An 11,043-nucleotide genomic window follows, 5' to 3' on the forward strand; every position below is an offset into this window, starting at 1 on the left:
AAAGAGTCATCATTAATTTTTAGACTTCGCATAGGACATACAGGGTTATATTATAGTTTACATAAAATCAATAAACATCGCACAGGGAGTTGCAATAATTGCAATGAATTAGAAACAGTTTAACATGTTCTCATAAATTAAAAAGCATATAAAAATAAAAGACAAGAGTTAAGGAATAAGATGGAGGAAATGGAGCATAATACGTCATTAGAAAATATTCTGGTAAAAAAAGTGGAAAAATTTCTTTGCAATAAATAATATTGAGGTATTTAAAGGAAATGGGAATTGATGTAAGAATATATATATATATATATATATATATATATATATATATATATATTACATTCAGTTACACGCATAGATATGTATACCTATCTATGGTTACACACGCATGCTCAATATCAGCTGCTCGTGAGTTCTCCCTTCAGTTCTCTCAGCAAAACTCAGTTCAGTGAATTGTTGGAGTTACAACATATACTTCAAGATATTAGTTTATTTCTAGCCGGAGGGACTGTCACTTATGTCAGAAAGTGAATAACTAAAGTCACTTGTGGGATCAGAGCTGATTTGGGATGCGAACCTTTTTGAACGATTCAGTCCGATTTAGTTAACCCGTTTGATCGGTTCACTAAAAAGAACCGGAACCGTTAAAAAGAATGATTCGTTCGCGAACCGGACATCACTAAGGGTTCTGTAGTTGTGGTTTGTAGTACTTCAACTTGACATGCAAACTCCCATAAAAGTACTACGCGATAAAGATAAATGCATTTGCAGTGAACATTTTGACAAGGATGACTACACAGAGACAACACAGCGGGGCCGGTTGAAGAAAAATTACATTCCGTGGTCGAAAACAGGTGCAACCACTGTGGAGGTAATGTAAACTTTATTTATCCTTCCAGTTGGGCACACACGGCTTGAGGAAAGATGTGCAGTAATACAGTCATCACTCTTCACACACACAATGCTCCTCCCAACTGGACTATTTAACGTTACCCTTTTCCGGTTACAACTGAGTTCTCACAGGACTTCAGCTAGCCGTTTAATTTAGGTGAATATAAACAATGCCTAAGTGGCTTAACAGATCTCGTTGTCATGTAAGCAACCTGTTTATGTTGGACAGACAGTTTCCTTGCATTTTGTGTCTGTGCTTAAGAGGCACAAAGACACCTTTTACATTTATGCCCCCATAGCTGGCGTTTTAGCTGAGTGGGAGCTCTGGGCCCGTATTTATCAAGCATCTTTGAATTACTCACAAGAACACTGCTAAGAATTGAAAAAGAGTAAAAAAAATCTTGGCTCAAAGCTGCGCTTAAAAGTTAGTTATCAAGCATCCCAATCATACTTTAAGTAAAGTGTAGGACTAAATCTTAAGTGCTAGTCTTAGAGTCGATTCACGACACTTTGCTGTGCCACAAACGGGATTTTGGATGATATCAAATGCATGGACCAATCACTGAATAGATGTCCTTATTTAAGAATATTCTCAGATAAATTCACATTGAATGGTGAAATTCCTAAGAGGAGTTTACATCCAACACACTTTTGACAATAACAAGTTTAAGAGAATACATTATAATATACACATTTGAAATTAAAGATAAACATGTTTCCATCCATGTCTTAATTACAATTTTTAAACTAGTGTGCTGTTAACTGACCTGCCTATATAGCCTAGATTTTTTTTAATATATAATCAGGCACCATGGATTACAAAAGAAAGCCAAACTGTCAGGAGGAAGAAGCGATCGCTACTGCTTGCTGAATTACACAAACGGCGTAAAACCCAACATTAACCAGCGCTGAAAAAGATGATGCCTGCTCTGTCCAAATGATACCGTTTGATTAACTTGATTAATACTTGTCGTCAAATATTTCGAACACATTCTCCCTCTCTTGAAAGATTTGTGCACGTCTCTGTCCCCTCAGTGCCATCATAAGCCCCTACTGGCAACTCAACTCCTAACCACTTGAGAGACCTCTCGCGCTGTCTTAAATAACTGGCCAGAGTAAGATTGATTCTTAGTTTTAAGAAATTTGATAACTTGTTTTTATACTTAAGTTTGAAAGTAGGAGTACATTTCATGAATTCTCAGCATTTAAGACTAAAATAGCACCTTGAGAAGCTTGATAAATATGGGCCCTGGGCTGATTTCTCACCTTTATTAGGATCATTGAGACCCACGAGGTGAGATCTTGCATGGAGCCCCAGTCCGACGGAGATTGATTAATGTTCGTCATGTCATGTTAAGCTTCTTCCATTTTCTTATGATTGCTCCAACAGTGGACCTTTTTTCACCAAGCTGCTTGCCAATTTCCCCGTAGCATTTTCCAGCCTTTTGGAGGTGTACAATTTTGTCTCTAGTGTTTTTGGACAGCTCTTTGGTCTTGGCCATGTTATTGGATTCTTACTGATTGTATGGGGTGGACAGGTGTCTTTATGCAGCTAACGACCTCAGACATGTGCATCAAATTTAGGACAATAAATGGAGTGGAGGTGGACTTTTTAAAGGCAGAGTAACAGGTCTTTGAGTGTCAGAATTCTAGCTGATAGACAGGTGTTCAAATATTTACAAATAAATATGTATATACAAATTTTAAAAAGTGCGATCATATGCTCTAAAGTTAGGGGGTGTTTACCCGCATTTTAAAGCCTTGCCGGTTAAACATTTTATTTTGCATTGAGCACTAAGTGTCTGTCAAACACACGTGATTACAGGACAGTCTTACTGCGCTAATACTGTCAAATGCACACAAGGTTAAAATATATAAACACAGTCGGTTATGTCTAAAGTGAAAGTAAAATCGCGTGCATCTATAAATGAGATGTGACCAGGTCTTCAATTGAGCGCAGCCTAGTGAACACGCTGTCCTTAAAGGGACAGTTCACCTCTAAAATGATTTTTATTTTATTTTTAAAAGACCTAATGCAGTAGCCTACATGTATTAATTCAAATTCTTAAATGCTACAGTACATCTCTGAGCTGCCACTGTAAATCTTTATAAATATTTATTTTATATTATACAATACACTAGGAATGTGTACAAGGTTTTTTTTAAAGTAAAGTTTTAAGTTTAAGTAAGGGTTTTCAAGTTTGTAAATAAAATAAAGAAAGAGTTTTGAAATAAAAATATTTTCTCCTTAACCTTTTTCTGTTCCTGTCGCCTAAGAATAAAATAACAAAAAACCGAACCGAACCGAACCGAAAAAACGTGGTTAAAAACCGAGGTATGTATTGAACCGTGGACTAACTGTATTGTTGCATCTCTTATATATATATATATATATATATATATATATATATATATATATATATATATATATATATATATATATATATATATATATATATATATATATAATTTTGCAGCCCCTTTGGGAGTTTGCTGAGGGCTCCTACTTGGTCCGGCCTCCTGTTTGAGAACCACTCCTTTTAAAGGTTCACCTCCACAGTTAATTGGAGTGTTTTATGATAAATTCTACATTAATTTACAAAGATTTATATAGTCTCAAGCTGATGATGTGATTTAACGTATAGAGCCGCACAATTACCATCTCTCTCCTGTGTTTTCTGACATCCATGGCTTCACTTCACTGTTAAAAGCATGCCATTTTACAAGACAGATTCCTTTGTGCCATTCTCATTAAAGAAATGATATGGTTACTTCCTTAAGAAATGTGCTATTTGTGTAAATCTCAGCTCATAAATACATTCACATATAGTCATAATAAAGAACGGCTATAACCTCCTGTCTAGCTTTAAAAATATATCAAAGGGTAACAAGTCGATGTGAATTATAGGTCACCCTGCATTGCATGAGACACAATAAAAATAAATCAAAGCATTTATGTTTAATCACCACTTGCAGTAATGCAATACCTTCTTCATAGATGCTAATTTTAACAGTCAAGAAAATGTGTTAGCTATCACCAAATGTGAGTGTTGTGAAAACAGCATTTGAAATCTTCCAGTCGCAACGTTTCAAATCCATGCCAAACGTTATCATTCAGCGGTCGACTCTTGTGGCGAACTCGATTACCTTAAACCTCTAAAGAACACAAGGAGTGATTTAGAGCGAAACATTTTCGCAAATTGTGCAGGACTTCACATGCGCTCGGCCAATGGACTGCCGTTCACCCTCCTTTCAAATCAGGCCCACTTCCAAGTTTCCAGTTATGAAAAATGCCTGGGTAGGAGACTATCATTACAGCAATCATTCCTGTCTGTTGTATCCATTTTGCTTTAAATGTACCTCTAAAGCTCATACAGACATTTCCAAAAGCACTATCATTTTAGTCAGACTGTGATCTCCACTGGCAATCTGCATTTGAACATGCGTGTGGAGGGAATAGAAACCAGACACCTGCCTCTCCACAGTGGGATATTAAGGGGGAAAAAAGCCACACTAAATTCTCCGACCAGCCGAGCATATCAAAGCAGTGAGCGCTCAGACCTCAGATTGCAAAAGGGATATCATTTTAAAAAAGGGGGACAAACCATACCTTGTAGGCTTCAGGGCCTAATAATCATCATGTCACCCATCGCTGTGGTCTGCAACAGTAATCTTAGTTTCAGTTGATTGGCTGATGCAATGACAGCTTTTGGATGACTGACATGTGGACAAACACAATATGACTATATGAAACAGAAAGCTGTCAGCGAGCTGTTTGGCAGGGTAATGTTTTTTGAAATAGATCTGAACCTGAAGGTGCAAGCTAATTTTCAACAAGAAGCCTTGAAAATCACACAAGCTTAAACTCAAACTTCTGAAGTGGTATAAATGATACATTGAAAAGGAAAAAGAGAACATCTTAGTGGTCAACTACTTTCTTTTGAAGTATAGAACAAGCTCTAGTCTGTGTGTTAAACTGGAGACATTTGGAGTTTCTTACCATTAGTCATCTAAAAATCACATAGATGGATCTTGAGAAATGGGTAGTTGATGTAAAATGCTTTTGGAAAAAGTTGACATGTCATGTGGTGTGGCATGGTGTACTACATCTGAAATTAATTATTTTGTAACTATTATGCATGGCCTTATTCTAATGGAGAGACTACATGGAATATTGATGTATGAACTGAATGTAGTTTTTAAAAATGCATTTGTCACAGCACAACCATGTAGATTGATCATTTCTGTCATAATTACCTAAAATGTTGTTCTGTTCCTTACATTAAAGGGTTAGTTCACCAAAAAAATTAATTTATGTCATTAATGACTCACCTAATGTTGTTCCTCACCCGTAAGACCTCTTTTCATCTTCGGAACACAGTTTAAGATATTTTATATTTGAGTCCCAGAGCATATGCAGTCTATGCACACTATACTGTCCATGTATAAAAAGATCATCAAAGTAGTCCATATGTGACATCAGTTGGTTATTTAGAATCTCTTGAAGCAACGAAAATACATTTTGGTCCAAAATAATCAAAAATGACAGATGTCATAATGTGATGCCTGATCGTTGTATATTCGCATTTAACTATGACTTTTGCCTCAATAAGCTCCTAATTTACTGCTTATTAATAGTTAGTAAAGTTGTTTTTGTAGCGTTTAGGTATTGGGTAGAATTAAGGGAAGTAGAATAAGGTCATGCAGAATAAGGCATTAATATGTGATTTAAAACCGGCCAATATCCTAGTAATATGCATGCTAATAAGCTAATGGCGAGAACTCAAGCTAAAATAAAGTCTTTACCACTGATTTAAAAATATACTCTTCATTTCATTCAAATAAAACACGTTTTCCCTTACCAACGAAACACTACCATTCCAATTTCAGATTTTTTATGTTACAGAAAGAAGTCTCATGCTCAACGAAGCAACATTTCTTTGATCAAAATACAGTAAAAACAATTATATTGCAATCAATTATTGCATTTTTTTTATTATTATTCATTGACACAAACATGGATTCATGGATGCAAGATTTTGTGATTAATTGATAAAAGACTCATTTAAAACAACATTCAAGCTCACAAACCCACATCATACAGTCATTTTATGAATCTGTAGCTTTGTCCATCTGGCTGCTTGTCATTGCCTCTCGATTAGACAGCGTCTGTGAGCTCCCGTCACCGTGCTCAAGCCTGGGAATTCATAAAGAGCATTCAAAGGATAGCGAAGACATGAAGTCTACAGCCCGACAGCCAGCAAAGTTCACAGACGTGCTGTGAGTTTTGTGTGGCCATGTTCTCCCAAGGAACCACTAAACTAGAGGGAAATATGAGGCATAAGCCCCTCGGATATTCCCAGAGAGAATATAGCTTGTGTGAGATTTTAAGACGACTTCATTTTCAAGGTCTTGCTATTATATGGAAACATAATTAACATTTCCCCATCAATTACAGTAGAGTGGAAGCACAGGGAACGAGACGGATATGCTTAAATCTGCCTTGAATTACTCTCCACTAACTTCCTATTTCAGCTGAATTCTGATGAGCCTGCCTGGTCATTTATTCAACAAGGCTACAGAGCACTTGTTTTTGAGTACGACCTGGCAATAGCCACATGAAGGGAACCTTTGATCAGGGTCCTTGTTGCTTTTAACAGTCAAGGCTCGCAGCATATGTAATATGTCCTTTTAATTTCACTAATCTTAATGGAGTCATAATTAGCTTGTGACAGAAGGACAAGACGATCAAGAAAATGAACATTTTGGGGCATTTTTTTCATTCTGATATGTGGTAACCTGTTACTAGGTTTGAAGTGAAATGTGCAGCCAACCCCCTCTAGTGGCTGGTTGTGCATTATATGTAGCAATTCCCAAATTTAAGCAGTTGTCAATCATTCACTCTTCAGCTAGATCAAGGAATTTAGCATGAATGCCCTCTAGGGATTGTTCTATCCATGTCTAACTAAACCTTTGTCTGTTTCCTCTAATCAATGTCCTGAATACGTTCTGTGCTATTTGCCAGGGCTAATAAGAGAGCATGTGATTGGCTGAAGGGTCTGGCATGCTGCAATCAAGCAGGAAGTGACTGAAACTACATATAAAACATCAATTCATGCTTAAAGCTGTGATGAATCGCATCTATAGTTTCAAATAAAATTTCATTATGTTTCTCATCCATTTTAAAGAATAATGTAGCTGGATACTGATGCTGGTAACATGTGTGGGCTGACCCAGCTCCAATTTGATAATTTTATCTGATTGTGAGGAAAACAGTTGGGTGATGGATACCATCTCATTACGATGGGAAAGTGAGAGTTTAATTTCCTGTACATGTTCCATCTTTATTAATGTCAGAAACAGCAGGTTGTCAATTGCATTAGTGCTCTGTTCTTGTGCTAGGCGTTGTGCATGACACAAACAATGTCTTTGCATTGAGCTCTGACACACACACACACACACACACACACACACACACACACACACACACACACACACACACACACACACACACACACACACTAAGCAGCCATGACATATTTCACTATCAGTTAGAAACAATTGGTTCACTTTTACTGCAGACCCCTTTCTATATTTAGATCTTGTCAGTGAAACATCTCCTGTCCGGAACCTGGAAATCAGAAATAAATTAAAAATATTAATACAATGTATTAAATGAATGGGAAAACAGAAACGCTAGTGTTTACTTAAAATATATTCCACTAAAGATGATTCCTACCAAATATGATTAATACAATATTTAAAATATTATAAATAAATAAAAACAGTATACTTTTCAAAAACCCTTTCAGAGGCCTGTTTTCAAGTTTACGTTTTCAAGCACCCAAATCGCAGTTATTGTGTAAATGAACCACCAAAGCACATAAAAAGTTTTCTGTTTTAAATTAAAATGGTGTCATGTAAACAGACCCAAAGTGCAATTTTATGGGGGGGGGGGGGGGGGCACCTCCACTTCACCTCCATATAACATGTTTGTTTTTTTGTTTTTTTACGTCACATCACCAACTACTGGCCTGGCATTCATAATACAATGTTATTAGTAGTTTTCGCTGATCTGTGTGTTTTGACAATGTTGTTGTATGTATGCAAAAAAAAGAAAACTTTGTTAGTACATCAATGTTGTGTAAACACACCCTTACATCCACATATATTAAAAGTAAAATGTAATTTTACATTTCAATGCAAAAAATGCTGATTTGTGTACTTACATTATCCCAAATGTTCCCAAGAATGTTCTTGGGGTCCAGAGGGTTAACTTCAGAGAAATAAGCGATTTTAACCAGGGCATGGGCCATGTTTATGCATTGCCTATCAATGACATCATACCCACCTTACCCTTGATTTATTTTGTAGAAATCAGGGAAACACCTAAGGTGCTATGTTATGTGTTTTATTAGACAGATGAGCAAATGTTTGGATACATTCATCAGCAGAAAACGAATTATTGTTATACACTCACCTAAAGGATTATTAGAACTCCAAACTGAATGTCAGAATGGGAAAGAAAGGTGATTTAAGCAATTTTGAGCATGGCATGGTTGTTGGTGCCAGACGGACCAGTCTGAGTATTTCATCTGCTCATCTGTATCTGCTCAGTTACTGGGATTTTCACCCACAACCATTTCTATGGTTTACAAAGAATGGTGTGAAAAGGGAAAAACATCCAGTATGTGGCAGTCCTGTGGGCGAAAATGCCTTGTTGATGCTAGAGGTCAGAGGAGAATGGGCCGACTTATTCAAGCTGTTTGAAGAGCAACTTTTACTGAAATAACCACTCGTTACAACCGAGACAGGCAGCAAAGCATTTGTGATGCCAACGCACAACCAGACAGGCTACAACAGCAGAGGACCCCACCGGGTACCACTCATCTCCACTACAAATAGGAAAAATAGGCTACAATTTGCATGAGCTCACTAAAATTGGACAGTTGAAGACTGGAAAAATGTTGCCTGGTCTGATGAGTCTTGATTTCTGTTGAGACATTCAGATGGTAGAATCAGAATTTGGCGTAAACAGAATGAGAGCATGGATCCATCTTTCCTTGTTACCACTGTGCAGGCTGGTGGTGGTGTAATGGTGTGGGGTATGTTATCTTGGCCCACTTTAGGCCCCTTAGTGCTAATTGGGCATTGTTAAAATGCCACAACTTACCTGAGCACGGTTTCTGACCATGTCCATCCCTTTATGACCACCATGTACCCATTCTATGATGGCTACTTCCAGCAGGATAATGCACCATGTCACAAAGCTGGAATAAAAGCTCCACTGCTCTCGAGGCGTGTGCCGAGCTGGCCCTTCATTAGCATTCACTCCAATGGCTTTCAGTCCCACCCTGCTTCATTCAACGGTAACGTTAATATATTATTAATAGATTAGCTCATCAATGAATATGATTTCTGCCCATGTCCTATCGAATTCTTTTCCACCGACTGTAGAGGTGAAGACAACAACTGCCATGATTCTTCGAAATCAAGGTGCCATTAACTGCGCCTCTGTTTTGAATAAGCAACCTCTAGCAGCGATAATTACATATTGTGCCTTTGATATGCTTCAATAGAATACCCAATATATCCCCCGTTTCAAACTATTCCTATAAAATACAAATGAAGAAATGTGCTCTCGTCACTCTTTTTTTTTTATGCAGTTATAATCAATAGGCATGTTTTAAATTGCATATAAATATTTTGACCTAAAAAACAATGAGAAGTAATTTTTCACATGGATTTGTAGTATACCATTGAATAATGACTGAATACATAAGCTTAATCAACTAAATATTGTTTATTTATTTCAGTCCAGCAGACCAGTGCAATGTTTGCCATTAAGTGTAGCAAAAGCATATTTGTGATATTTGAGGCTTGATTTGCTGCAGTGATATGCAAATTCCTTGTTGTATAGCTTGCACATAACCATGCTCTTGTCGACGCTTCCATCCTTTTGTTTTTTAAAACAAAATTTACCCCTCCACAGGCCAAGCAAAGCGGTCTCATCAGCTTCTTCGTTCATGTTCTCTAGTATGGTTTGTTGTTTTCGTGACTCGTGAGCGCTAATTGGTGTTCCAGTATAATCGGTCCGTGGAAACTCATTCATTGAAAAACGTTCCGCGGTGCAAAAAAAAGTGTGGTTAAAATTATGTTATTTATTTTGTTTGCGTAATTAATTAACGCGTTACGGTCCCGTAATTAATTAATCTTAATTAACGCATTAAAGTCCCGGCCCTAATATATATATTAACTGACATCTGTCATTAACTCTATATTTAAATGGCTTACAGTATGTTAAAAAAGTAAGCAAAATTACATTTATTCTTAAAATATCTTTGAAAATCACACTCAATTAAAGCATATTTTGCATTGGCCTTCACAATGATTCAGTTTGCCAACTGTCAAAAGCATGAGCCTTTTTGACTTATGTTAGTCCCCAAGCCTGACTGTCTTGTACAGAAATGCTAAAACCTGCAATGCTCCGAGAGTTTTTCTTGTTTTGCGAGACTTAAAGTGTTGCAGTAAGGGACAGGATTGTGTACATACGAGAGCGTGAATGAGAAAATTAGAGCTGAGAGCTGAGTAGCAGTAGTTGTTCTCCTTCACTGGCTGCCTGCAGCAGCTTGTATTAGGGGCTCAGGGGGCCTGCAGAACTATACCCAGTGTGCCTGATTATTACCATGCTAAATTTATATTGATTGCCGTAGCTTAAGAGCTAAATTCGAGCTATTCCCTAGATGCAGTCACAATATATGGTCTGAAGTGATCTTGTTATCCAACTACAAGATGTGCAATGTGTTTGTCATGCAATAAACTGTGCTACAGTCCCGAACTTTAGTCTCCCTCAAAGAATTGTGACAGTTGATCGGCATGGGACAAAGGAGGTAAGTTTTTATAAGCACTTGAGGTGAAGTTATAACTGCCCTCCTGCAGACACTTTTCGTCACTTCTATGCATATGTGTTTGCCCTTGACATTATCAGCAGATTTATGAAGCCCTGAGGTAGCTAAATAGTGCTGAGATAGTGAAGACTGTGGCCTGCAGTTGTCCGTTGGCTATATTTGCACTCATAGAGGAAGGAAAAAGCTCTGTAACAGAGCAGGCCCCTGGGGGAAAGCCCCTAATTAAACAGTGATTAAATTA

Source organism: Pseudorasbora parva, chromosome 10, assembly GCF_024679245.1.
Source record: "Pseudorasbora parva isolate DD20220531a chromosome 10, ASM2467924v1, whole genome shotgun sequence".
In the NCBI taxonomy this organism is placed as follows: Eukaryota; Metazoa; Chordata; class Actinopteri; order Cypriniformes; family Gobionidae; genus Pseudorasbora; species Pseudorasbora parva.